This window comes from Puma concolor, chromosome A2 (assembly GCF_028749965.1).
Source record: "Puma concolor isolate L17-30 chromosome A2, mPumCon1.1.hap2, whole genome shotgun sequence".
Lineage (NCBI taxonomy): Eukaryota > Metazoa > Chordata > Mammalia > Carnivora > Felidae > Puma > Puma concolor.
In genome coordinates, this window is record NC_141668.1 from 141,152,080 (window position 1) to 141,179,700 (window position 27,621).

At 40.6% G+C, this 27,621-nt stretch overlaps 1 long non-coding RNA gene across 9 annotated transcripts in view; it reads left to right on the top strand.

The window, feature by feature from the left end:
- Positions 1-27,621, top strand: part of LOC147583567 (uncharacterized) — a 322,172-nt gene that overhangs the window by 258,473 nt on the left and 36,078 nt on the right. For 5 of the 9 annotated variants that reach the window (XR_015248336.1, XR_015248341.1, XR_015248337.1 and 2 more), the window contains 3 exons: positions 5,518-5,640; positions 9,618-12,121; positions 16,009-17,712. This is a non-coding gene — a long non-coding RNA (uncharacterized LOC147583567). Of the gene's footprint in view, positions 1-5,517; positions 5,641-5,961; positions 8,836-9,617; positions 12,122-16,008; positions 17,713-17,766; positions 17,918-27,621 lie in introns of those variants that run through there. The other 4 variants (XR_015248335.1, XR_015248333.1, XR_015248334.1 and 1 more) reach the window with 4 other exon arrangements.

Here is a 27,621-nt window from a genome sequence, read left to right on the forward strand (position 1 = left end):
CTTGGAAAGGAAGATTTAAAAAAAAAAAAAATGGAGACATCCTTGGGTATACTGGTAGGTAGAATCAGGATTGAGAGTCTGAGCAGTGTTTCCACTGAGATTTCACCTAGAATCACAAGTGTCATTCTTAAACCTACAGACCACACTCAGTGATTAAGTGACTGACTGAACAGTCCCTTAAGTGAGTGTGAAGAAACTACCCTCCAAGTAGACCAGCAAGCTTACTCCTTATAAACTATAATTTTAGGGCTTATGGAAAATACATCCATCCATCTGCTCAGTGATCGCACAAATTTACAGCACACAAAGGCTCTGATTACATAAGGCTTAAATTGCAAATATCTTTGTTGGGTCTACCGCAGGAACTTGCATTCATAGTAATGATACACTATGATGAGATAGGAAAATGATAGATAGACTGATACTTATTTACTTATTTGTTTATTCATCAGCTATACTCTGAGTATGTACTGTGCGATCAGGTTTTTTTTCCCCTCTTTGTCTTTTCTTTTGTAAATTCTTCCTTTCTTCCTTGTTGCCTTTCTTTCTTTCTTCTTTCCTTTTCATTTTTTTTTCTTTTCATTCCAAAGTGTCATTATGATGTTAGGTCCAAAGCTCAATACAGAACTCTCCTCAGAAAAGACAAAGCAAAGGTGGCCTCCTGTGAGCACGTTAGGTCTAAGGTTCTAAAGGGCTTTTATTCTGATGCTTTGACATCATGGGACTTTGCTCACTCAGAAGAGATTGTCCCTCCCAAAGTTAGCTAATTCCTTCAGAAAGCAAACAACTTCTTCAAGAGTGCACCTTTCATATGCAAACCAACCAATGCAGAGTCCATATTCCACACTCACCTCCTTTGTCTAGCTTATACTCTAGCCCAATATCCACTAGCCCTAATCACCCCAGAGCTAGAAGCTGGAGGACTAAGTCAGCCTCTCTGCTGCAGAATCCACTGAAATTACTCTAATTGGCCAATCCTAAAGCTGTTTACTTGCCTCACAAGTTCCTTCCTGCAGAAACCACAATGGGGGCTCTTGCCATGTTTCCCCCTGGCTCCCTCTACCTCCTGACTAATGCTGCTGTTTCCCCATGTAGCCCTTCATGGAGTGATGTGCTTCCTACTTCTAGGTAACTGTGAGTACCACAAATTCTTCCTTCATGACCATCATTTCCATGGTTGCATGTATTACCATATTTGATTAAAACAAATCCCAGATGTCTTTTTGAAACACCTAAACACTTGGAATCAAATGATTGGTGAGAAATGTTCTCTTGTCCATTTCCCTGACCTCTTTCCTAGGCCCACCAGTGAATGAGGTCTGACCACTACTATACAAAAAAAAAGTGAATCCAAAGGATACCTACCAGGGACAAGAAAAGTAGCCAAGCATTTTCCCCAAGAATACATGCAGATGGCCAACAGATGCATGAAAAGATGTTCCATGTCATTAATCATTAGGGAATGCAAATCAAAACCACGATGAGAGATCACCTCACACCTGTTAGAATGGCTAAACTTAAAAATATAAGAAACAACAAATGTTGGTGAGGATGTGGAGAAAAAGGAACCCTGATGTACTGTTGGTGGGAAGGTAAACTGCGGCAGCCATGGAAAACTGTATGGAGGTTGCTCAAAAAATTTAAAATAGAAATATCACATGATCCAGTAGTTTCACTATTGGATATTTACGAAGAGAAAAAGAAAACAGTAACTCAAAAAGGTATATGCACCTCTATGTTTATTGCAGCATTATTTACAACAGCCAATGTGTGGAAACAGCCCAAGTGTCCATCATTAAACAAATGGCTAAGGGAGATGTCGGGTAAATATACAATGGAATATTATACAGCCATAATGAAGGATAAGATTGTGCCATTTGAGACAGCATGGATGGACCTAGAGAATATTAGGCTTAGTGAAATAAGTCAGACTGAGAAAAACAAATACCTTATGATTTCATTCATAAATAAAATCTAAAAAAAAATGAATAAACAAACAAAAAGCAGAAGCAGAACTGCGAATACCAAGATCCGACTGATGGTTCCGGGGGGGTGGGCGGTGGCAGGCTGGACAAAATGGGTGAAGGGAAGAGGGAGATACAGGCCTCCAGTTAGAGAATGAGTGAGACACCGGAATAAAAGGCACAGCATAAGGAATATAGTCAATGATACTGTAATAACGAGGGAACAGGGCAGATGGCAGCTATACTTGTGGTGAACAGAGCATATAATGCCTAAACTTGTCAAATCACTAAGTTGTACACCTGTTAAAAAAAGAGAGAGAGAGAGAGAGAGAAAGTGAGACATCCTTAGTGCCTAGCCCCTGAGCTGCCGAAGTTTCCTGACACAGGAGGGAAAGAGAGAGCCCACGCCACCATGTCAGACGTGAAGCAGACATGAGCTGAGTGTCAGTTCACATTCTCTCTCCAGTAAAATGCTCAGAGACAGAAAGTTGAACAAGACAGGTCCCTGTCCTGGAAAGGGTCACCTGCTGGTGTGGGGGGAGATAACTGCTGTAAACATGTAAACAGCTGTTAGTGAAGCTTTGGGGACAGGTGGAATTTGCACGAGGTCTTGAAGGATATGTAGAAGTTTACTAGAAGGTGGTCAGGTTGGGGATCTTAAGTAGAGGAATGTTATTTTCTTTGCAAAAATAAAAAGGGTGAGAAAGGATATGTAGAGTTTGTCTTCAGAATCTCGACAGTGTTTCTGTGGTTTTGCATTTCTCCTTAGTTGGTATTTTCTCCATTAGCCACTTTACCTAGTCAGCAAATCCCAGGAGCAGAATCATGGAGTTGCAGCTTGTCACTCTCAGGAGAGAAATCATCCCAGGGGATTGTGAGTTTGTAGGCACAGACCTGGGGCCTCCCTCCTCTTTAGAGCCCAGTCTTTGTCTCCAGAGGCTGGGGGTGGGGGTAGGCAAGGTAGGGGGAGAAGGCAGGTGGTTTGCATGTGTCTGGCCCTTTAGGAGCCCCTTGAAATAATACCAAAGAGAGAGAAATGAGCTGGTGAGTTGAATTTTTAGCAGCAGATTTACACTCTATCAATACTGCACTTTATTCCTCAGCAAACTATTATGTACCCAACTCAAAGCATTGGGAAATGAGGGTGAAGCCAGGGGGTGGCACTCCCAAGGGGCCATCCATTAAGCACAGGGATCATATTTTTCCAGTGACCCAGACCTTTGACATTCACTGAGGCCCACCAGTTCCCAGACTCCAAAGGTTTGCAAAATGTAGCCTTCTAAAAAAACGTAAGGCCCTCCATTACTTTCAAATTGCTCTGCTTTGTCCAGACCCAAACTGTATTCATTTCCAAAGGAAATGACTCTTGAGAATCTGAAGAGCCTCAATTATTGTAAATCACTCTGCAAGACAAGCACAAAATTAATCAGGGCTCCTGTGTTTGGCGTCAGTCAGGCATGCAGCAGAGAATGCCATAAATAAAAACACCAAGTTCGACTGTTGCCCAAAACCTCAGGGAAGTCTGTTTTCAATAGGGTAAAATAAAGCCATACCGCATACTCACCACACTCTACTGTGTGAGGGGACAAACCAGAAAATGTCTCAAATATATAAGTAAATAAAGCCCCGATTAGCAAGAAGTAGCTCCTTTACTACTAACTCACCAGCAGAGATACTGATTTTCTTAAAATGTTAAAAAAATGTATCTTTATTTCCCACTATTGGCTCAGCAGTGTTTCCAGCTAGACAATATTCAGGGTTTAAGGCCTTTTCATAGTCATGACTGCCAATAGGGGTCCTTTGATCCTTTTGCAATTTGCTAGCCATTGTTTCCTCGTTTGATGTTGGGGAATCTGAGGTTGTTCTAAGTGAGGAAATCTCAGAGATCTCCTTTGCAGAGGAGAAACACACACACACACACACACACACACACACACACACACACACACACACACGATAAATCATCATCCTGAGCCTTTACCAAGTATCCAAGTATCCATACCCGGATAAAAGCATTACATGGCAACTCTTGAATTGTCACACTGAGAGAAGGACTTTTTGTTGCCCCCATTTTATACATGAGAAACCTAGAGAGGCTAAATGAGCTGTTCAGGATGACGTGGTCGTAAGGGGAGGAGCAGGGACTCAGGCCAGGTTCCACTGGCCTGCAGACCTCTCTCCTACGGCCTAACTCCAGCAGGTGGAAGGACTGGGTTACAATGAGTGGTGAGGCAGGATGAGGACCTAGCCTTCCCAACACCCTTTAGTTTCCCTTTTTCATAAGGTTGCCTAATAGGGTCACAGGACAAGAACGTAAGTCCTTTACTTTGAGTTCACCCCAGATTATGAGCTTCTTGGAGAAGACACTACATTCCTTCCAGTTGTATGCCCAATGCCTACTATCGTCAGGCCTTAGGTTATTGATCAATTAGTTTTTGTTGAATGAGAGAATAAGGGAATTCAACCAAAAGTTATGTTCCCTTCGGCAGTTTTCAAATTTCAGGGGAACAACACATTGCTGCCAATTTCTAGAGATAAAAGTTGCAGATACACTTTGGTTTCCAGAAACATCTATGTATTCACTTAAAAAGCAGAGTCATTCCAAACTGTCATCACTGGTCCACCCACCCTAACATGTACATTAGACATCAAGTGGGCAAAGGAGCTCAGGGTAATTATAGGGCTGTCCTGACAAGATGCTTGAATGTAGATGAGATTCACCTCCATTAGTGACACCTTCCTGGCCCTTGTCTCAGACACAATTCACTTGAGAGAAAGAGGGGAGAGCTATAGCCAAAAATACTAAAATGGCAAAATGTATTCGAAGATGTTTCTTATCTCCCAAGGAAAACTACATGTAAAAAATACTTAGATGTTGGGGTGCATGGGTGGCTCAGTCAGTTGAGCTCCTGACTTGATTTTGGCTCAGGTCACGGTTGTGGGATTGAGCCCCATATCAGGCTCTGTGCTAAGCCTGGAGCCTGCTTAAGATTCTTTCTCTCTCCCTCTGCCCCTTCCTCACTTATGCTCTCTCTTTCTCAAAACAAAAAACAAAAACAAACAAATAAAAACTTAGATGCAAAATTGATTGTTCAACAGATAGCTTTCAAAAAATTCTCTGTAATTTCACATACTGTCCATTTTGTTTCTTTTTGAAACCCTAGTCACCCAGTCCTCAAACATATGTTTTATCAGACTAGTTAGGTATCATTTCCCTTACTTGGATTTGTAGATATATAGTAGGGCTATTTTTGGAAAAAGGTGATCGGGGTGGGGGAGTTAAGAACAGGACAACTGAAATCAGACTGTTGAGGTTTAAATCTCTGCCCTGCCTCCTACCAACTGAGGGACCTAGGCAAATTATTTCATCTTTTGTGCCTCATTTTCCTTAATTGTAGATGAGGCAATAATAAGAGTACCAAAGCACCCAGTCCCATAGGGATGCTTTAAGGATTAAATGAAATGGAGAGCTTATAGCTCGTGGTGAATACATAAGAAAGGTTAAATATCATTACTGATTTTCTGTTATTATCAATTTACCTTATTTCTTTAGATCTCATTTGGAATAGTGTGAGTTGAGAGCGGTCTACCACTCAAAAGTTCGCTTTGATAATAAAGCTGTCCCCTTATTTGCCAGTGATGTCTTAAAGTTGCAAGTTCCATTTCCACAGCCCAGGTAAGATGCTATCACCCCATGCTCCACGTACACGCACCTGAGTCGTTTGGGATTAAACTGAAGACAGCAAGCAAAAATTACCTTCCCTACATATAGAAATGACAAAAGTGACCAATTATGATAGCCTACTGGAACGTTATATAATTTCTAATCTTCACCACCTTAAAAAGCAGACATTAGTATACTATTTTGTAAACGTAAACCTTGAAGCTCCAAGAGGTTCAGTAACCTATACAGCTACAAAGTAACTGGGATGGGTTTTGAATCCTGTGATTTCTGACCAAAGCCTACATTATATTGTATATACATTTTTTTCCTTAGACAGAGGTTCTTAGCCCTGACGACACATTAGAATCAACTGGGAAGCCTTTAAAACTAACACCCAGGACCCATTCAGAACATCTCAATCACAGCCTCAGGGGGTGGAGGGAAAACTCAAGCACCTGCAATTTACAAAGATTTCCAGGTGGTTCTATGTGCAGTTGGGACTGAGGAGCATTTATCTAAACTCTGCTAATTTCAGAAATGTGTAAAATAAAGATTAACTTAAAGGAGCAGCTTTTGAATTATTTATTTCATTAATTAGCTTAAATGAAAGGCTTATTTTGCATCATTTACTCAATGAATTCATTTCCCTTCAGACCCTTTAGGATTCCCTAAAGAATCCTACATCGCTTTCTTTGTTTCTAGATGAGCTATACAATCGTTTCTGGTGATTTTTCATTCAAAAAGTGTTTTTGAAAGCCCCCTTTGTGTTTTACTGTCAGTTATGAGAGACAAAGAAAAATGAGCCAAGGACTTTGTGATCATTATTGCCACAAATACCTAGGGAACATTCTGTTGATACTGAACATTGTAAAAGCCTTTGGATATATAGTAGCAAACAATGAACATATAATTCCTGTCCTCCTGGAACTTACAGTCTAGAACAGAGACAGGAGCTCGACATGTAAATCAGTAAATAAACGTATAATTACAACTTATGGTTAATGTTACAAAGAAAACAAACTGACAAGGTCCCTTTTAGATTGAGTAGTCAAGGATAGTTTCTAGGAAACAGCTTCAGAATCATGAGGCTCTTAGACAGTTGTCTGGTGTATTCGTAATAGCTAATGAGTACACCCAGGATACACTTTTGATGTCTGACTTCTTTCTCTAGTATAATGATTTTAAGATGCATCCATATTGCCAAGCATATTAATAGTTCATTTCTTATTATCACTAAGTAGAACTTGAGTGTATGAATATACCCTTGGTGTTTTTTATGCACATGAGATTTTAGGTATCACTGAGTTAGACTGTTAGTTCCTTAAGGACAGGGCAATGACTAATACATTTATTGTCCTTTCCAAAACTTGACTGATGATATTGGAGTTAGCAGGTATTCAATACACATTAGCTGATTGGATGAATTTTTATGCTCACAGATAATACCCATTGTTCTCTTTCCAACGTCCTTACCCATGATATACATAGACTCTTTTTTTTTCAACTTAAGTAGATATGAATTTCAGCTAGTAAAAGACAGGAGCAATTGAATATTTCCACAGAAGGCAAATGATTCATTTGGGGTGAAGGCAAGGAATCCCATCAACAGATTATACCTGTTAATCAAGACTCTTTAAAATCAAGTGTGTCTAACACAAGAAGCTGTTGCCCCATTTCTGGTTTTTTTTCCTTAATTTTTTAAATGTTTATTTTTGAGAGAGAAAGAGCATGAGTGGGGGAGGGGCAGAGAGAGAGAGAGAGAGAGACAGACGGACAGAATATGAAGCAGGCTCCAGGCTCTGAGCTGCCAGCACAGAGCCTGATGCGGGGCTTGAATCCACAAATCATGAGATCATGACCTGAGCTGAAGTTGGATGCTTAACCAACTGAGCCACCCAGACACTCCTATTGCCCCATTTCTAAACGTGCCCATGGTTGGTTCTTACACTTTAACAGTAATGTTAATTACACAAAATTCAGATGCATTGAGAGTTGAGGCCACTACTATAAGACCTTAGGAAAACCTGGCTTACCTTTATTTATGTCTGCCTCCATTGTAGCCCGAGTCGCGGCATCAAGAATCTAGTAGGTGCTTAATAAATGCTTCTGCAATTGAACTGAATGTAGACAAATTGCTTCAATAGCAAATATGAACATTTAACATGTGCTTATCCATAATGATTAGCTTGGGAAATGCTAAAAGAACCCTTTACCCAGCCTGCAATTTTTTTCCAGCCTGCATTTTAATGCAGGGCACATTTCTCAGCTGAGATTGATGTTCTCCTTAATATCTCCCATGAAAGCAGACTAACATTTAAAACAGTTAGTATGCCAGAAGTGGTCTCAGAAATGTCAGTGTGGTGTGTGATTACAAGCTGGTCTAAAGGAAGAAAACAAGCTCCCTTTAATAAACTGAGCTTTACTCAGGCTGCAGAAACCTATTAAGATGAAGGGAAACTGACTTGACCAAACTGAAAGGCTCAGGCATATTATTACCTATTAAAAGTCATTCATTAATTATGGGGAAAAGCCATCAAGAGGAATTCCATTTTGATAAAAGGGAGTTAAAAGATGTTGCACGTTGAGGCTCTGGAGTCAGAATGAAGTCTGCCACGTCCTAGCTGAGACCTGGGGCAATGCACCTAACCTCTCTGACCTTTGATTTCCTGACTTCTAAAAAAGATGCTAATATTCACCACCTCACTGGACTGTGCTCTGATTGGATTGTAGAATGCATTGTATGATGCCTTGCTAGGCTACTTGTGGACAGAGGTCCAGCTTGTCAGCATCATTGGAGAGCCTGTTAGAAATGCAGAATCTTGGGAATGCAAGCTGGTGCAGCCACTCTGGAAAACAGTCTGGAGGTTCCTCAAAAAACTAAAAATAGAACTACCCTACGACCCAGCAATTGCACTACCAGGCATTTATCCAGAGGATACAGGTGTGTTGTTTTGAAGGGACACACGCACCCCAGTGTTTATAGCAGCACTTTCAACAATAGCCAAAGTATGGAAAGAGCCCAAATGTCCATTGATGGATGAATCGATAAAGAAGATGTGGTATATATATACAATGGAGTATTACTCGGCAATCAAAAAGAATGAAATCTTGCCATTTGCAGCTATGTGGTTGGAACTGAAGGGTATTATGCTAAGTGAAATCAGTCAGAGAAAGACAAAAATCATATGACTTCACTAATATGAGGACTTTAAGAGAAAGATGAACATGAGGGAAGGGAAACAAAAATAATATAAAAACAGGGAGGGGGACAAAACAGAAGAGACTCGTAAATGTGGAGAACAAACTGAGGGTTACGGGAGGGATTGTGGGAGGGGGGAATGGGCTAAATGGGTAAGGGGCACTAAGGAATCTACTCCTGAAATCATTGTTGTACTATATGGTAACTAATTTGGATGTAAATTTAAAAAATAAAAAAATTAAATTAAAAAAAAGAGTGTATTGTAACCCCCCCAAAAAAATAAAAAAATCAAGTCTTTGAAATGCAGAATCTTAAGCCCCACCCCCAACCTACCGAATCAGAAACTACCTTTTAGCAAGATCCCCATGTGACCTGCACCCCCTCACTGTTTGAAACGTGGATCTTAAGCATATTACACATGCTAGGCATACAGTAAATGCTCGATAAATATCCACTGCTATTATTCTGTGGAAAATTTTAGACATATGAATAATATTGAGTTCCATCCTCTCCCACACAATGGGTGCACTTCTTTACCATACTGTGCATGTCTTTCGTCTTCTGAAAATTCCTTCATCATTGCAACGATCAACAGTGTTTTCCTATACAGTATTCAGTGTGAACTCTGACTTCCTTAGGTTTGATGATCAGTTATAAGACTAGAATTGAAGAGCAGACATTTATCACTGGGCCAGAACTCGTTGTGGACTGTAAACTCACAGCTTCATCCAAGCTGGCAGGCTGACATTAAAACGAAATTATTAATTGACTTTTTTTTCCCTCCCCTCAGCCATAAACAAATATATCGGTTTTAAATGGATTCTTCACACTCTGGCAGCTTGATCACCACTTTCCATACCCACAATTGATAGAAAAAGATGAAAGATAAGGGAACAAAGGGTGAAAATGTAACAGGTGATCATTTCTAGTTTCCTTGAGCATATTTTAACAGAGCTTGGAGACAGTATGCATTGGGCTGGGGATAACAGCGCTTTCTTCGTGGATTTTTTTCTGCTTTGCATCAGAACCTGTGTGTGCTGTCTGAAAACCTCTAAGGGAAGTAAGCAGTTCAGCCTGTGGCTTTGAGAATTCTCCATCTCCCCTGAGTAGGAGCTGGGAGTGTAGCAAAGGCAATATATTCCTTAGGACTTCCAAATGCAAAGTACCAATTTCCAATGCTCGGAAATTCTTCAGAGCAGCATGCTGGCCCCAAAGCAAATGGACTGAAGGTGGTGTCAGGCTGTAAAAAGTTAATTTACTAGAGTCTCTTCTAAGAACAGCCGAGTCATTTCGAATTCTAATGCAACATACCTGCCCTTCTTCCACAATCGTAGCTGAACTGACACGGAAGCAATGGGAAACATTTACAATAGGAGCTTTAAAAAAAGGCAGTTTGTCCTGTTTGTGTGCTGACCTGAGTTGTTATCCCTCTCTGCCTTCATTGAAAATGCCTTCTGGTCTCCTAAGAATTGCACCAGCCTGCTGCCTGGATCAGGACTCCCTGCACATCCCTGAACATTGTTTGCACGCTGTCATATTGAGAAAGTACAATTTGTATTCGGCAACTGCTCCCTACACACACACACACACACACACACACACACGCACACCCACACACTCCCTTCTTGGGTCCATTTGCCCCACCTTTAACAGGGCCCTCAAGTTGTCCCCAGCCCTTCTTATACCAGAGATGATGAATCTAATAAAATAATTAACATTGCCATGTCTGTGTGTGATAACACCTCTATTTTTAAAAATGTATTAGAAATGTTGAAGGCATATACAACAGGCACAAAGAATAGGGGCTTTTCTATGAAACATATTCCAAAGGCTTCCTGTCTCATGGAGAACAAAACGCTGGCTTCCCAGCCTTTCGTGAGACACTTCCCCCACCTGCCAACCATTCTCCCCCTTCTCACTGCCCCCTCCCGCTCCTCTTGTTTCCCCGTGTTCACTCCCAGAGCATTAGCACTTAGAGCTTTCTCTGCCTTCGACACTCTTCTCCTAAATATCTATTTGACTCCCTTCCCTGAGTTCTTCAGGTCTCTGCTAATCAGAGAAGCCTTTCCTCACAACCCCTGCATGAAGGAGCCATCTCTGGCCCACCCCAATCTCTACCTTTCATAATCCCATTAACTGCTTTGTTTTCCTCCATAACACTGACCACATAAAGCATATATTTAGTTGTATATTAACTTATTACCCGGTTGCCATAACTAAAATGTTAGTTCCGTGAAGTCAAGGATTTTGTCTGTTTGGGTATTGTCGTTTTTTTGTTCTTTGTTTTTTTTTTTTCCTGCAGAACCTAGAAAAAAAACCTGAGACAAGGCAGGGCTCAACAAATAACTAACGAATGATTGATTTCAGCTTTATCAGCGCGCACGTTCCAGCTTAAGAAAGTTATAAATAATATGACATAAACATAATAAAAATTATGTACGTATGTATGTTGAGTTCACCCACGTATCCTTCCTGGTTTCAGCCCCCTTTCTCTCTCCTAGGAGTAATCACTATCTTGAATGCGGGGCTTATCATTTTCATGCATTTCTTTATCTTACATATGTATGTGTTTTTAGGCAATACATAGCATTGGGTAGCTGTATACTGTACTGTGGCATGGCATTCCATAGCACAGCATGGCATAGTGTAGTATTATAGTGTAGTAAAGTATGGTATAATTTAGTACAGTGACGCCTAAACAACATGGGTTTGAACTGTTTGAACTGCTCAGGTCCACTTATACTTGGATTTTTTTTCTGCAAAAAGCTTTATTGTTTCCATTTGGTCCACAGCTAGAGAGAGCACTCCAGGGTGGTTAAAAAGCTGCCTAGTGGCTACAGGAAGACACTAAGGCAGCAGCCCCGACACCAGGGTCATGCCAGAGGGGACCCTCCAGGGCTGCCAAGCCCCTGAGGCTCTTACTCATGCTTGAAGGTGAGCGTTTTGAAGAGCTACTTGCCCAACCCAGCCTGCAGAGGTGAGTCAGATGGTCACCATCTCCTTGATGAGTTTCACTTCCTCATCCAGAAAGCACTTCTCCTGGAAGCTACAGAACCCGAGGCATGCAGCTCCCAAAGCGCCTGTTTCAGGTTCTCTAGGATCATGGCAACTTTCTTGGCCTCAAGGTTTTACCCCACTCATCTTGAAACAGCTTCTGCAAGTCCTCGAAGAGGGCACTGGTTTCTTCAAAAGATGCCGGGTGCCCTTAAGGTTCTCCTCAGCCAACTCTTCGAATGAGTGTCCCATGCCCTCCAGAGCCACGTCCTCGAGGTGAAAAGAGAAGCCCAGAGAAAGGTAAGTGTAGGAGGCCTACAGGTTGACCAAGTGGTTGGCCACAGCTTCCACCTCTGGAATAATTCTGAGAAATCTAGAAGCTCCTGGTTGATGAGCAGTAAGGAGTTAAGCTCAGAAGATGGTGCTGGCTGGTCTCAAAGTCAGGGGATGGCTAAGAAGAAGGAAAAGAGGTTGAAGGGTGGTGGGAGGCACCCCTGAGGCACCTCAGGGAAGGGACATCCCTGAGTCTGTTCTGTGCATACACTTTGAAGCAAGAGGCAGATCCAGAGATCACTGGGCACATTGCCTAAAGGTGGAGTTTTTACGGTGCAGTACTGTAAATGTATTTTCTCTTCCCTATGATTTTCTTAATACATTTTCTTTTCCCTAGTTTACCTTATTGTAACAATACGGTATGTAATATATAGAACATACAAAATATGGAACCTCATGGACTGTTATTAGTAAGGCATTTATTTGATCAACAGTAGTAGGCTATTAGTAGTGAAGTTTTGGGGAAGTCAGAAATGTTAAGTGGATTGTCATCTGGGTAGTGGCGGTCAGTGCCCCAATCCCTGTGTTGTTCAAGGGGCAACTGTATGATCATATAGAAAAGAACAGTATTTCTCAAACTTTGCTTCATATCAGAATTACCAGAGCGGGTTTAAAAAATCCTGATGGCCAGATCCCACATGGGTTTCATCTGAAAATCCCTACAGGTGGGCCCCTTGCATTGTTTGTTTAAAGCTCCCAGGTACTTTCAATTGCAGCCAGGCTGTAGGACCAGGGGCATTGCCCTCAATAAAGTGCTGTGGTCGGGAGTCAGGCTGCCAGGATTGGAACACGGCCTCCAAGTCTCTCCAGAGTTTCTACAGTTCCTGGACACCATAGTTAGTCACTCGAGGGAGGAGGAGCATACCGCATCCCTTCTTAAAGATACTGACCAGAATCAAATGCCGTTCCTTCAACTAACCTCTCTGACACCATTTTCCTGAGATATTTAACTCTCAGTTATTTTAATAGGGCCTTCCATCTAAGTCATGGGAAATCTCCAAAAACACAATGAATTCCTTGCTTCAGAACACTCATTATGTGTCTGAATTTGTATAACTTTTTTTTTTAATTTTTTATTTCTGACAGAGACAGAGCACGGGTGGGGGAGGGGCAGAGAGAGAGGGAGACACAGAATCCGAAGCAGGCTCCAGGCTTGGAGCTGTCAGCACAGAGCCCAACGCGGGGCTCGAACTCACAAACCATGAGTTCATGGCATGAGCTAAGGTTGGACGCTTTACCGACTGAGCCACCCAGGCACCACTGTATAACTTTATTGAAGTACAACATATATCAGGAAGAGTGCTCTCATCATAATTGTACAGCTAGATGACTGTTCACAAACTGAACACACCCACATGACAAGGACCCTGATCAAGAAACCCACCAGGGTCTACTCTCTAAAGGGTCACTACTCACCTGACATCTAACAGTGGATTAGTGTGGCCTATTTGGCCTTCACATGCATAAAATTATATATACTCTTTCATCCGGTTCTTTCATTTGACATATTACAAAACACATTACTTCTTAATCTCTTTTAGATTTAAAAAGAGAGTTATAAAAGGGAAAACCATGCAGAAAAGTAACCAAAAGACACTAATTATAAATAATATATTTGCTTCACTACCTAGAAAAATCAGAGAATCAGTGAAAAGTGTTCTATAATTTATTTTTTAGAAGACAGTTACCCATTTTTCTTCAAAGAATAAAGAAACTTTTAGATTACCTATTTTACCAACTCATTCGTAGACCTGTCAGTGTGCTTTTGCATAATGTATATTACTTAGAAAACAATGTGAAGATAGATCAGTTTTAAAGGCTTTGCTAGAAAGGCAAACGGGACCCACTCTTTGTGTCCTATTAACAGATTACAATGATCCATAATCCAAAATTCATTTTTATTTCATCTGGGGTCGTATGCTTTAAGAGATAAATGTGAACTCATGGTGATCAGTTTTTTTTTTATTATATGAAATTTATTGTCAAATTAGTTTCCATACAACACCCAGTGCTCATCCCAAAAGATGCCCTCTTCAATGCCCATCACCTCCCACCCCCCATCATGGTGATCATTTTAAGCTTGTAACAATCTCATTCTGAAAATACCTCTTGATTGATTTATTTAACGAAATTTTCAGTGCTACAAATAGAACGTTGAGCAAAAAGAAACTTGGCTCCTGCCCTGATGGATCTTTAAGTCTGGTGAATGTCAGGTGTTAATCAAAGAGCCCTGCAAGTCAACTGAAACGTGACATTCAGAGCTGAAGGAGGCAGGCACAGCCCTATGAAGATGTATCAAAAGGGGGAACTGACATGACTGCGAGAGTCACAGACCGTTTCCCCACAGATGTGATAGTGGGGCTGATGTTAAAAACACAGTAACAGAGGGAGTCTGGGTGGCTCAGTCGGTTAAGTGGCTGACTTCAGCTCAGGTCATGATCTCATGGTTTGTGAGTATGAGCCTGGCATCCGGCTCTCTGTTGTCAGCACAGAACCCACTTCAGATCCTCTGTCTCCCTCTCTTTCTGCCCCTCCCCTGCTTGCTCACTCTCTCTCTCTCTCTCTCACAAAAATAAACAAACATTGAAAAAAAAAGAACACATACAAAAACACGCACACACAGTAACAGAGACTCCTGGGTGGCTCAGTGGATTAAGCGTCTGACTCGATCTCAGCTCTGGTCTTGATCTCAGGGTCTCGAATTCAGGGTCATGAGTTCAAACTCTGCACTGGGTGTGAAGCCTACTTAAAAAAAAGAAGCACAGTAACAAAAGAATGATGCTAGAATGTAAAACACCCTTGAAATTTTACAAACTGCATCCACAGAAACTGAGTGCAACACTTCGAGGCCGTTTGCCCAGAATACTCTCCATCATTCCTGCTAGTAGCCATACACACACACACACACACACACACACACACACACACACGCGCACACACACTGCTGTTTAGCTCTTATGCAACCTCAGATGTCAGATGAAATTTCTTTCTTTAGGAGGAAGTCCCTGGATGTTCTTCATGCACCTAAAGTAGGTCAAGGTCCCCAGTTTTATACTTTCACATTACTCACCAAATCTTTCTAGTATTTATGATAGATTTCCTCCCCCTTTTTTTGTAACAAAAATAACACGAGATCATCTATAACATACTCATCACATGATGCCTTGGACCTCATGAATATGCAATAGACAGTAGCTCCCTAGTGTATTTAATGTGTATCAACTCTACAAAAACCCTCTAACCTCTATGAGGCAGGAGCCACATGTCACGTTTTCCCCAGTAACCCCAACACTCGACGTGGTACTTGGCACTAGGAGGCCAGAACAGCACTGCACAGTGTTCAGCAGGAAGGCACTGCACTCAAGACCACCAAGGTTTGAATTCAGTGCCAGAAGGATGACCTTGGGCAGTTAGTTTAAATTCTTTTGCCTGCATGTCCCTTCAGGAACTAGACCCTGTCCTAAAACTTACCTCATAGGGTTGTGAGTATTTATCAATTGAAGGAACAGTGCCTGGCTCATAGTAAGGGATCCGTGCATTAACTATTAGTATTATTAGGTAAACTACCACCTTTCCACTCCGCCTCTTTAATGCCCCACTAACAGAGTGATAGAATTTGAGAAAAGGAGAACTGAATCCTACAACCCAGTTCACACCGGGCCACTTCATGCATCTTGGGTCCTCCTTAGTTGAGTTAAGTGAACTTGAGCAGAACTGGTTTGGAAAAGACCTATACTGAGAGCCCCATTGAAAGAACTTATATTTTTAAATACTCCACTCGTCTTTCCCTCTTCTCAATTTACCAACTGGGTTTCTTTCCAATGTATATATGACTTCATGCCCTTTAATTTCAGAGGAATTCCAGTATTTTATACCTGAAAGGGAGCTGAGACATCACCATCTCCAGCATCAGTGACTTTTATGAGAAGAAACGGAGACCAGACACAAAAAGTGAGTGGAACAAGGTCACACAGACTACAGCAGATGAGGGACGAACAGGCATATACCTTGACTCTGACAGGCATACCACCTAGTGGTATGTTCTTTCTAACATACCACATGGTTTCCTAAGTGCTTTGGTTAATATTGTTAATATTTTTAGAACAAACAAGAGGAACTTGGTCCCATGTAATGGAAAAATATAGTAATAACTTTTTGGTATTTTCCTAAATGAAAATAGTAGCATGGATAATAAATATGCAAAGCAATAGTAATTTATACACATTAAATACATTAAGGCTAATCGTTATCGCATACTATCATGTGTCATTGTATGAAGCACAAAGTATGCATTAAGTCATGTTTTCCTTAAAAAGATAGGGGAGTAAGGGCACCTGGGTGGCTCAGTCAGTTGAGCCTCTGGCTTGATTTCAGCTCACGTCATGATCTCAGGGTTGTGAGATCAAGCCCTGAGTCCAACTCCATGCTAGGCTGGACTCTGCCCCTCCCCTCCTCGTCTCTCTCTGCCTCCCTCTTTCTCTCCGTCCTTCCCTCCCTCCCTAAAAAAAATAGGAAAAGATGAACATCACTAGTAAAATCTCAGCCAAGAGAGGTTAAACGACATGCCCAAGGTCACACAGCATGTCAGAGCGAAGATTTAAATTATATGAGTTTACCTGGAGCAGTGCTATCCAACAGAAATAGAATGCAAGCCGTACAATTTTTAATTTTCAAGTAACTGTATTTAAAAAGAGGTAAAATTAATTTTAGCAGCATTTTCTACTCAGCTCAACATATCCAAAATATTATCATTTCAATGTATAATCAATGTAATGTTTATTAATGAGATATTTAACATTCCTTTTAATCCTACTAAGTTTTGAAATCTAGCCCGATTTTACACTTAGAGCGCATCTCCATCGGAATGCTGAATTGTCAGCAGAAATACCTAATCTGTACTTAGATCTCATGAAATGTAGAGTTGAAAAAGAAGACGCACATACCCAAATGGTTCTAAGCGTACTTAAAAGTTTCCTGTAACTGGACGGGGTATCTATCTTTTAATTTAAATTTAATGTAATAGTAAATAAAATAAAAAATGTAACTCCGCAATCCCAGCAGCCACAGCTCAAGGAGTCAGCGGACTACACGTGGCTTGCACCTAGAGCACTGGTGGGCCCAGCTCCTGAGCCAAAGCCCTAACCACTACACTCTGCATCCTTTATCACGACTCTGACCTTGTCAGAGTGCTGCAAGGCCAGGTCTGTAGACACCAGGAGAATGAGAATTGAGCTCCACGTTCTGATTCACGCAGGTCACTTGGGGCATCTTGGCTCCTCCCCAGCTGAGTTAACTGAGGCGTGGGGTAGACCCATAAATTTCATCAGGACTCATGTGAAAAGGGCCTCAATGAAAAATCCGGTGAAGTCATTAAGAATAGTCTCAGCAGATACCATATGATCGCACTCATACGTGTAATTTAAGAAACAAGACAAATGAACAAAGAAAGAGGGGACAAAACAAAAATCAGACTCCCCTGTAGAGAACAAACCGCTGATTACCAGAGAGGAGTTGAGTGGGGGGATGGGTGAGATAGGATACGGGGATTAAGAGCACACTTGTATTGGAGCTCCTGGGTGGCTCAGTTCGTTAAGTGTCTAACTTCTGCTCAGGTCATGATCTCATGGTTCGAGCCCCTACATTGGGCTCCCTGCTGTCAGCACAGAGCCTGCTTCGGATCCTCTGTCTCCCTCTCTCTCTGCGCTTCCCCCACTTGTGCACCTGCACTCTCTCTCAAAAATTAATAAACGTTAAAAAAGCACACATATTGCTGAGCGCTGAGTAATGTATAGCATTAAGTCACTATATTACACACCTGAAATTAATATAACACTCTGTGTTAACTATACTGGTATTTAAAAAAAAGAATGGAGTCTCAGTAGCAGCAAAGAATATGTACCCAGCAGAAGCAAAGAATATAATATTAGAATGAACAAATCTATAAAGACACCTGGGACTTCTGAAGCAAACGACAGTACTTACTAGACAAGAGAAACAGTGATTACCTCTGAGGTTAAGGGAGCCAATAGATCACCTCTCCCCTTTACATTTGAGAGTATGTTTAATTGTTAGAAATTTTACGTTTGGATCATTCCAGTGTAAAAATTCCAACATGGTGGGCAGAAGGTCTGGAAATGTACATATTCCTCAGAAACACTTAACTTACCACGTGGGTCATCCTGGATTTCAGACAATTGCTTCCTTAAATAATAATTTGTCAGTCACTTTTTTCCGTTTAATAAATATTTATTGAGAAGGAGCCATGCATTAAATAGTTTACACATATTACTATCTCACAGGAACCATTAAGACAACCTATAGGGAACAAGCTGCTATTATCCCCAATTTACAGCTAATGGAATTGAGACTTTCTCTGGACCCAAGCTATGCTATCCTGATGCATGCAAAGCACACAGGTTAAAAAAAAATCCAAAGAAATTGGGTATTTCCAGAGGGAAGATGCTGAGTATAAGAGGGGTCAGAACTTGTGCTAAGCTCATGACTTTGAATTTATCTTGAAGAAAATAAGAAACTACTGGGGGATTTTTATTTTTATTTTTTTTTATTTTTTCAACGTTTTTTGTTTATTTTTGGGACAGAGAGAGACAGAGCATGAACAGGGGAGGGGCAGAGAGAGAGGGAGACACAGAATCGGAAACAGGCTCCAGGCTCTGAGCCATCAGCCCAGAGCCTGACACGGGGCTCGAACTCACGGACCGCGAGATTGTGACCTGGCTGAAGTCGGACACTTAACCGACTGCGCCACCCAGGCGCCCCTACTGGGGGATTTTTAAAGAGGAGACTCACATGATGTTATTGGTATTTTATAGCATATCCATTAAAATCTTTTTGTTGAAGGCAGAAGAAACCCCAGTGCAAACTGGAAACATAAAGAAATATTTATTAGTTCATGTCATTGAAAAGCCCAGCAGGCTTCAGGTAAACTTTGATCCAGGTGCTTAAGATATGTTACCAGGTTTTAGCTTCTGTTTCCATTTCTTCTCGTTTCTCCTTGTAGAAAATTGGTTTTGGCAGTCTCACTCCCTGTGCTCCAAACACATGCATCAACACTTTTCTGAATATAGAATTCCTCGTTTGTGTCCAGTGGGGCAGAGAGTGCTTGTTCTTCTTGGAGCTTACCAAAAAAAATGCCTCTAGTTGAATCTCTGATTGGGCTGATTAGGTAGTGCGTACCCATTTATGAACTAAAAGCACAGGCAAGGGGAACAGTCTTCACTGGGCAGAGGCCTGGGTCACAAGATCTACCCCTGGAGCTGGGGTGGAATCTGCTTCATTCAGAAGCTCGTGGCTGAGACTGGAGGAGGAGTCCCCAAGGAAGTTCAACATCCCAGCCTAATGAATCATTTTTGCGCCTTTTTTATTTTAATGTTTAGTTTTGAGAGAGACACTGCAAGAAGGGAAGGGGCAGAGAGAGAGAAGATCCAAAGCCAGCTCTGTGCTGACAGCAGAGAACCTGATGCGGGGCTCGAACCCACAAACTATAACACCATGACCTGAACCAAAGTTGGCTGCTTGACAAACTGAGCCACCCAGGTGCTCACCCGGAGCCACTTTTGCTCTTAGGGAAACCTAAAGATGTTGGCCATTCTGTGCTCCGTGATAACATCAAGTGAGAAGTCAGTCTTTGCCTCTGGATGCCTAATGCCAGAGTCAAATTTTGATATGACTTAATTTCTTCTTTTTTTGTGACAACAGTTACATTCTAAAGAAAAGATAAATTTGTGAGGTGATAAGTGTGTTACTTAACTAGATGGGGGAAATCCTTTCATAGTATATACAGGTATCAAATCACAACAAGGTACACTTAGATATCTAAAAATTGTATAGGTCATTTATGCCTCAATAAAGCTTAATGAAAAAACTTTTTTTCAGAAGTAGTAAGTGTCCTACATGATACTATGGTTGGTGAGACATTGGGCCAATAAAGGGCAGAAGTAGGGCTCACGTACTACAAAGCAAAGGGAGAATAAGCTGGATGTGCTTGTCATTTATTTATTTATTAAAAAAATTTTTTTTTAACATTTATTTATTTTTGAGACAGAGAGAGACAGAGCATGAACGGGGGAGGGTCAGAGAGAGGGAGACACGGAATCTGAAACAGGCTCCAGGCTCTGAGCTGTCAGCACAGAGCCCAACGCGGGGCTTGAACTCACGGACCGCGAGATCATGACCTGAGCCGAAGTCGGCCGCTTAACTGACTGAGCCACCCAGGCGCCCCTGTGCTTGTCATTTATACTGGTCAGAAGAAGGAATTCATCAGTCTTCCCTCAAAATGGTAGCCATGGCCAAAGAAGACATCCCATCGTTTTCCATTATCATAATTTGTTGGCCCTTGTCTCCAGTGACAGTAATAATCTCTGTGGTGGGAACTCACTGCAAAATTTACCATTCTCAGCTCTTATAAGGAGCAGTAAATTTCAGCAGGGAAAAAAAGATTATTTGTGTAAAACAAAACCAGCAAACATCTCCAACTAGCTCTAAAAGAAAAACAGAAATGAAAGTTTGCGTTTCAGGTTGCAAATTACATGCTTTATTTTCTATGATTGATTTTTAGCAGTTAATTAGGATTCCTTATTAAATCAAACACTTCCCCCCAAGGGAAGCTGTAAATCTTTATTTACCTTTTTATCTTTCTTGACAAATAAATTACATTTTTGTGGTATTATTTCTGCTTTTACAACCTAACCTTTTTCATAACAAATGCTTATGGAAACCAGTTGTTAATTAAACACCAAAATGTGATCATGAAAGAATGATTTCCAGTTGGTTCCAAATTCCCTTGAATTGAAAAGTTTAAAAGAAAAAAAGGAAGCTAAAATGAACTTTTTAACAGTTTTGGTATTATATTTCGGTTTCTGCCCTCATGCAAAGTAAAATAGAAGAATCAAGACACTAGGGCAAAATAACAGATTGCACCAAATTTTATTGTACCTTGATGTTTGGAACATCTGCTTGCTGAGGCTATAAAATCCATATTTAAGTCCCACCATACTAAAACATTAGCTTGGTGAGGACAGGATAGTTCTGCTTATTTTTTGCCCATCATAGAGGTTTAAGAAATTTGTTGAGCAAATAAATTTAAGATGAGGAATCTGATGCTCTAAGGGTCAGTTGAGTATGTAAGTCTTAGAGCTGCAAGAAGATCAAAATTACAACACAGTTCTGTTAATTTGCCCCAAGCCAATGTTCTAATTTCTAGGTAGGATGATAATAAAATACAATATCCCTGGATATAGTGCTGTATCTTCAGCATCATTTCTCCTTCTGCTTTCCCATCGGCTCCCAAGTTTCATTGGAATCCATAGGGTCTTTAAAATCTGACTCCATTCCCAACTCCAGGAGCACATGACCTAAGTTAAGCCACCTTCTGGCTGCAGTGATTTGTTCAGGGTAGCATGACCCTGAACAATCCAATCAGATGACTCTGATGAACTTCAACAATAGATGTTCTTGCATATAATTTCTTGTTTCTTAAAGTTTATTTATTTTGAGAGAGACAGAGACAGAATGAATGGGAGAGGAACAGAGAGAGAGAGAGAAAGAGAGAACGAGAAAGAATCCCAAGCAGGCTCCACGCTGCGGGCACAGAGCCTGATGTAGGGCTCAAACTCATGAAACCATGAGATCAGGCCCTGAGCCGAAACCAAGAGTTAGAGACTTAACTGACTGAGCCATGCAGCTCCCCACCACCCCCAACCTGTTTTCTTTCTGTAGACAGAATGGAATGTCAGTTGAGGCCTAGACCACCCTCAGGAATGTGCAGAATAAGCCCCATAGCAGATGCAGCCTCCTTTGTCATTATGTGGGGAGCTAGTCATGAAAATGTAGATTCACCAGGACAGAACTACAAGAATTAAGGGAAATGAGAGCCAGGGTCCCTTGTAAATCTCTAGATCAAACCACACCTGAAAGTTTGACTTACCATAGAGCGCTCTGCTATGTGAAACAACACAGCTCACTTTGAGTTGAATTTTTTGAGAGGAAAGGAGTTATGACCAACCCAATGACATTTGTAGAGTCCCTATCATGTGCAAGTATGGTGATAATCACTTAACATACATTAGTAATATTTACAACATCTTTATGAGGTAGTAACTGTATTATTCCATTTTACAAATGAAGAAACTGAGGCTCCCAAAGGTTAAATGGTGTGCCCAAGATCACAGAGCTATTAAGTGGTAGCATCTGGCTTTAGAGCCCACCCAATGAATCACTGTTCTGTAATCCCTAAAACCATATTGCCTGGTTCAGACACTCTAACAGAATAGGCCCTTTCCCACTCAGGGCCTTTTAATTTGTATTTCCCTCTGCATAAGAAGGTGGTTCTGTCATTTATGCCTCTGGTCTATTAGCCCCTCTGAAATGGCCTCCCCTGACCAGGTTATCTAAAAAAAGGACCTCTCAGGGGCGCCTGGGTGGCGCAGTCGGTTAAGTGTCCGACTTCAGCCAGGTCACGATCTCGCGGTCCGTGAGTTCGAGCCCCACGTCAGGCTCTGGGCTGATGGCTCGGAGCCTGGAGCCTGTTTCTGATTCTGTGTCTCCCTCTCTCTCTGCCCCTCCCCCGTTCATGCTCTGTCTCTCTCTGTCCCAAAAATAAATAAACGTTGAAAAAAAAATTTAAAAAAAGGACCTCTCAGTGTTGACCAAGAAAGAATTCACTGAAAATTTAAGCAAACAGGCATTTATTTGGGGCAATTATAATTTCAATTTGGAAGACACCTATTTAGGTAGAAACCTAAACTGTGTTCGAAGGAAGACAAAGTGGGAGCAGGGTTAAATAAGCAAAAGGCTACAAATGTAGTTCTTATGTGGGTCCTATGTGCAAAACGATTGAAACCAGGTTAACTGGAATTGATTAGGTCACTACGCAAATGAGGGATTGAAATTTGTTACACTGCACGGGCTCCTTTGGAAGTGATGAATGCAGATGATTCAGGAGTCCTGGTGAGGAGGAACTTTAGTGCAGACTGAGGGCTTGCAGATGGCTGAAAAGTTTTTAAAAAGTTCATGGCTTCTGCAAAGAGGATGTCCATCAATTCCTCCTCTCATATGGCCTCTGGACCCTATTTTAAAAAGAGGCTCTCTTTAAAAAGAGACCCTAGGGGCGCCTGGGTGGCGCAGTCGGTTAAGCGTCCGACTTCAGCCAGGTCACGATCTTGCGGTCCGTGAGTTCGAGCCCCGCGTCAGGCTCTGGGCTGATGGCTCAGAGCCTGGAGCCTGTTTCCAATTCTGTGTCTCCCTCTCTCTGCCCCTCCCCCGTTCATGCTCTGTCTCTCTCTGTCCCAAAAATAAATAAACGTTGATAAAAAGAGACCCTATTTTTAAAAGAGCTAGGTTTGCTTGTACATTTTCCCCTTCTTGTACATTTTCCCCTTTTGATTGAGTTTTGTTTGTTTGTTTGTTTTGTTGTTTTTTCCTTTTGTTTTGTTTTTTGACAAGAAGGTTCAATGATTAATCCTTTCTGTTTGGTTCCATTGTGTTGCTAGAATGGTTAGTACCTGCTCTGGGTCCATCATGTCCCTTGTAATGGGGAGTCTCATGTTCTTATATATATTTATGTCTGTCATGTGGGAGTCCTAGGACCACATTTGAGTAGCAAAGAGGCCTTTTAGGGAGAAGGACTTTAGGCTACATCAAGTAAAGTTTCATTTCCTGTTGTCAAAAAGTATGTTGGGTGAATATTTTCAAGTCCTTGAACAACCATTATTTTGGCATTTTGAGTAGCAGAACAACATCAGAAAATCCACATTATAAACAACTTAAACATAAAAATTAAGATCCAGATTAGCTTAATGACTAATAGTATAACTTGTAAATCTGAATGCAAAAGAACCCCAAGTCCTGAAGAGAACCAACTAAAAATACCAGAAAGTACAAAGTTACACCATCCTGAGGGAAAATTTGAAGGTCCCTTAGGGACTTGGCCAATTTAAGTAGCTTAGTAGTTTCTAATTCTACCTGTTGTGAAGTATTTATCCATATGCAGCAAAAGGTACAGACTCCTTGCCCAGCTAAAAGATTATCAGGGGCTATCTTATTACCAAGAACAGCTTTGGCCAGAAACTCTAAGAATCTTTGTTGGGCAGCTACTGCTTTAACAGTGGATTGTGCAACAATTTCAAGAATGAAGAGGTTCTTGATTTTAGCCTCATTTACTTTATCCCTAACCAGGAAAGTAGGAACTTGCCAAAGGAATGGATCCTGAATTATGAAAGCCTCCTGGTAGGTCCTCTCTCTAACTTGATTATGTAAATTCAGGGCAGTTAACCTATAAGATAGTTTGCTCTGCTTATGAAAGTGAGGGTCACAGTTAGTTTCTCCTAACCTGAAATAAAAGCTTGTTTTGTGTTGAATAAAAGTGGTAAGAGTAAACATCCTCATCTTGTTCCTGATCTTAGAGGGAAGGCTCTCAGTTTTTCACCATTGAATATGATGTAGGCAGTGGGTTTTCATATATGCTTTTATTATGTTGAGGTTTGTTTCCTCTAAACCCACTTTGTTGAGGGTTTTTATCATGAATCTATGTTGAATTTTGTCAGCTGCTTTTTCTGCATCTGTTGAGATGATCATATGATTTTTATCCTTTGTTTCGTTGATGTGATATATCATGTTGATTGGAAAATATTGAACCATCCTTCATCTCTGGAATAAATCCCACATAACTGTGGTGAATGATCTTTTAAATGAATTGTTGTATGAGGTTTGCTAATATTTTGTTGAAGATTTTTGCATCTTTATTTATCAGTGATGACCATAGGTTTTTTTTGTTTTGTTTTTGTTTTTGTTTTTGTTTTTGTTTTTGTTTTTTGGTCCTGTCTTTGGTTTTGGTATCAGGGTAATGCTGACTTCATAGAATGTATTGGAGGCTTTCCTTCCTCTTCTATTTTTTTGGAATAGTTTGAAGAGAATAGGTATTAAATGTGTGGTAGGGGGCATCAGGGTGGCTCAGTCAGTTAAGCATCCAATTCTTGATTTGGGCTTAGGTAATGATCTCAGAGTTGTGAGATCGAGGTCTGTGTTGGGAGTGGAGCCTGTCTGGGATCCTCTCTCTCCTCTCTACCTCTCCTGTTTATGCTCGCTCTCTGTCTCTCTCAATCAATCAATCAATATCTTAGGCAAAATTCACCTGTGAATCTATCTGGTCCTAGGCTTTTATTTTTTGATTACTAATATAATTTCATTACTTGTAACCATACTGGAAGTCCTAGACAAAGCAATCAGACAAGAAAAAGAAGAGGCATCCATCTTGTTAAAGAAGTTACATTGCTATTATTTGTGGAAAACATAATACTACATATATATAAAACCCTAAAGACTCCACCATTATTACTAGAAGTTATTACTAGAAGTAATAAATGAATTCAGTAAAGTTGTAGGATACAAAATTAATACCAGAAATCAGTAGCATTTCTATACACTAATAATGAAGTAGCAGAAAGGAAATTAAGAGAACACCATTTGCTATTGCACCAAAAAGAATAAAATACCTAGGAATCAACTTAACCAAAGAGGTAAAAAACCTGTGCTCTGAAAACTATGAGACATCGATGAAAGAAATAGAAGATGACACAAATGGAACGATATCCATGCTCATGTATTGGAAGAACAAATACTGCTAAAATGTCCATATTACCAAAAGCAAATCTACAGATTCATCACAGTCCTTATGAAAACACTAGCAGTGTTTTCCACAGAACTAGAACAAATAATTCTATTGTATGGACCACAAAAGACCCAGAATAGCCAAAGTAACCTTGAGAAAGAAAAACAAAGCTGGAAGTATCATAATTCCAGATTTCAAGATATACTACAAAGCTGTAGTCATTAAAACAGCATGGCACACGCACAAAAATAGCCACACAGATCAATAGAACAGAACGGAGAGCACAGAAATAATAAGGTCAATTAATCTTTGACAAAGGAGGGAAGAATGTAGAATGGGAAAAAGTCTTTTCAGTAAATGGTGCTGGGAAAACTAGACAGGCACATGTAAAAGAATAAAACTTGACCACTTTTTAACACCACACACAAAAATAAACATAAAATGGATTAGACCTAGATGTGAGATCTGAAACCATAAAAATCCTAGAAGAGAACACAAGAAGTTATGTCTCTGATATTGGCCAAAATGAAATTTTTCTAGATATGTCTCCTAAGGCATGGGAAACGAGCAAAAACAAACTATTGGGACTACATAAAAATAAAAAGCTTTTGTACAGCAAAGAAAACCATCAACAAAACAAAAAGGTAACTTACTGAATGGGAGAAGATATTTGCAAATGATATATCTGATAAGGGGTTAACATCCAACATACATAAAGAACTTACACAACTCAACACCCAAAAAACAGTCCAATTTTAAAATGGGTAGAGGATCTGAATAGACATTTTTCCCAACAAAAGACATACAGGTGGCCAACAGACACATGAAAAAATGTTCAAAATCACTAATCATCAGGGAAATACAAATCGCCACAATGAGATATCACCTCACACCTGTCAGAATGACTAAAATAAAAGACAAGAAATAACAAGTGTTGGCAAGGTTGCAGAGAAAGAGGAACCCTCATGCACTGTCAGTTGAAATGTAAAGTGGTGTAGCCACTGTGGAAAACAGTATGAAGATTCCATAAAAAGTTAAGAAATACCATAGGATTTCTTAATCCCGCTATTAGCTATTTATCCAAAGAAAACGAAAACACTAATTTGAAAAGATATATAGACTCCTGTGTTTATTATAGCATTATTTACAACAGCCAAGATATGAAAGCAACTTAAGTGTCCATTGGTAGATAATAGATAAGGGAGATGTGATGTGTGTGTGTATACACATACACACACACACACACACACACACACACACACACACACACATATATATATATAAAATGGAATATTATGCCACCAGAGGAAAGGATGAGATTGTGCCACTTGAGACATGGATGGACCTAGATGGTATTATGCTAAGTAAAATAAGTCAGACCGAGAAAGACAAATACCATATGATTCCACTCATATGTGAAATCTAAAGGAAAAAAAAAAAAGAATTAACAAAAAGCAGAATCAGGCCTATAAATACAGAAAACAATCTGGTAATTGCCAGAAGGGAGAGAGGTGGTGGGATGGGCAAAATGAGTGAAGGGGAGTGGGAGATACAGACTTTCAGTTATGGAATGAATAAATCCTGGGTATAAAAGTCACACCACTTAAGAAATACAGCAAGTGATACTGTAATAGCAATGTAACAGGACAGGTGGTAGCTATACTTACGGTGAACATGGCATAATGTGTAAATTTGTCAAATCACCATGTTGTACACTTGGAACTAATGTAACATGATGTGTCAACTATACTCAACAAAATTCTAAATTCCAAAGGTTACCCCTCTTAGCAGTGGTTTGGGAGATACAGGTGAAGGTGTTATCTTTCCAGGTCAGTGCCAGAGT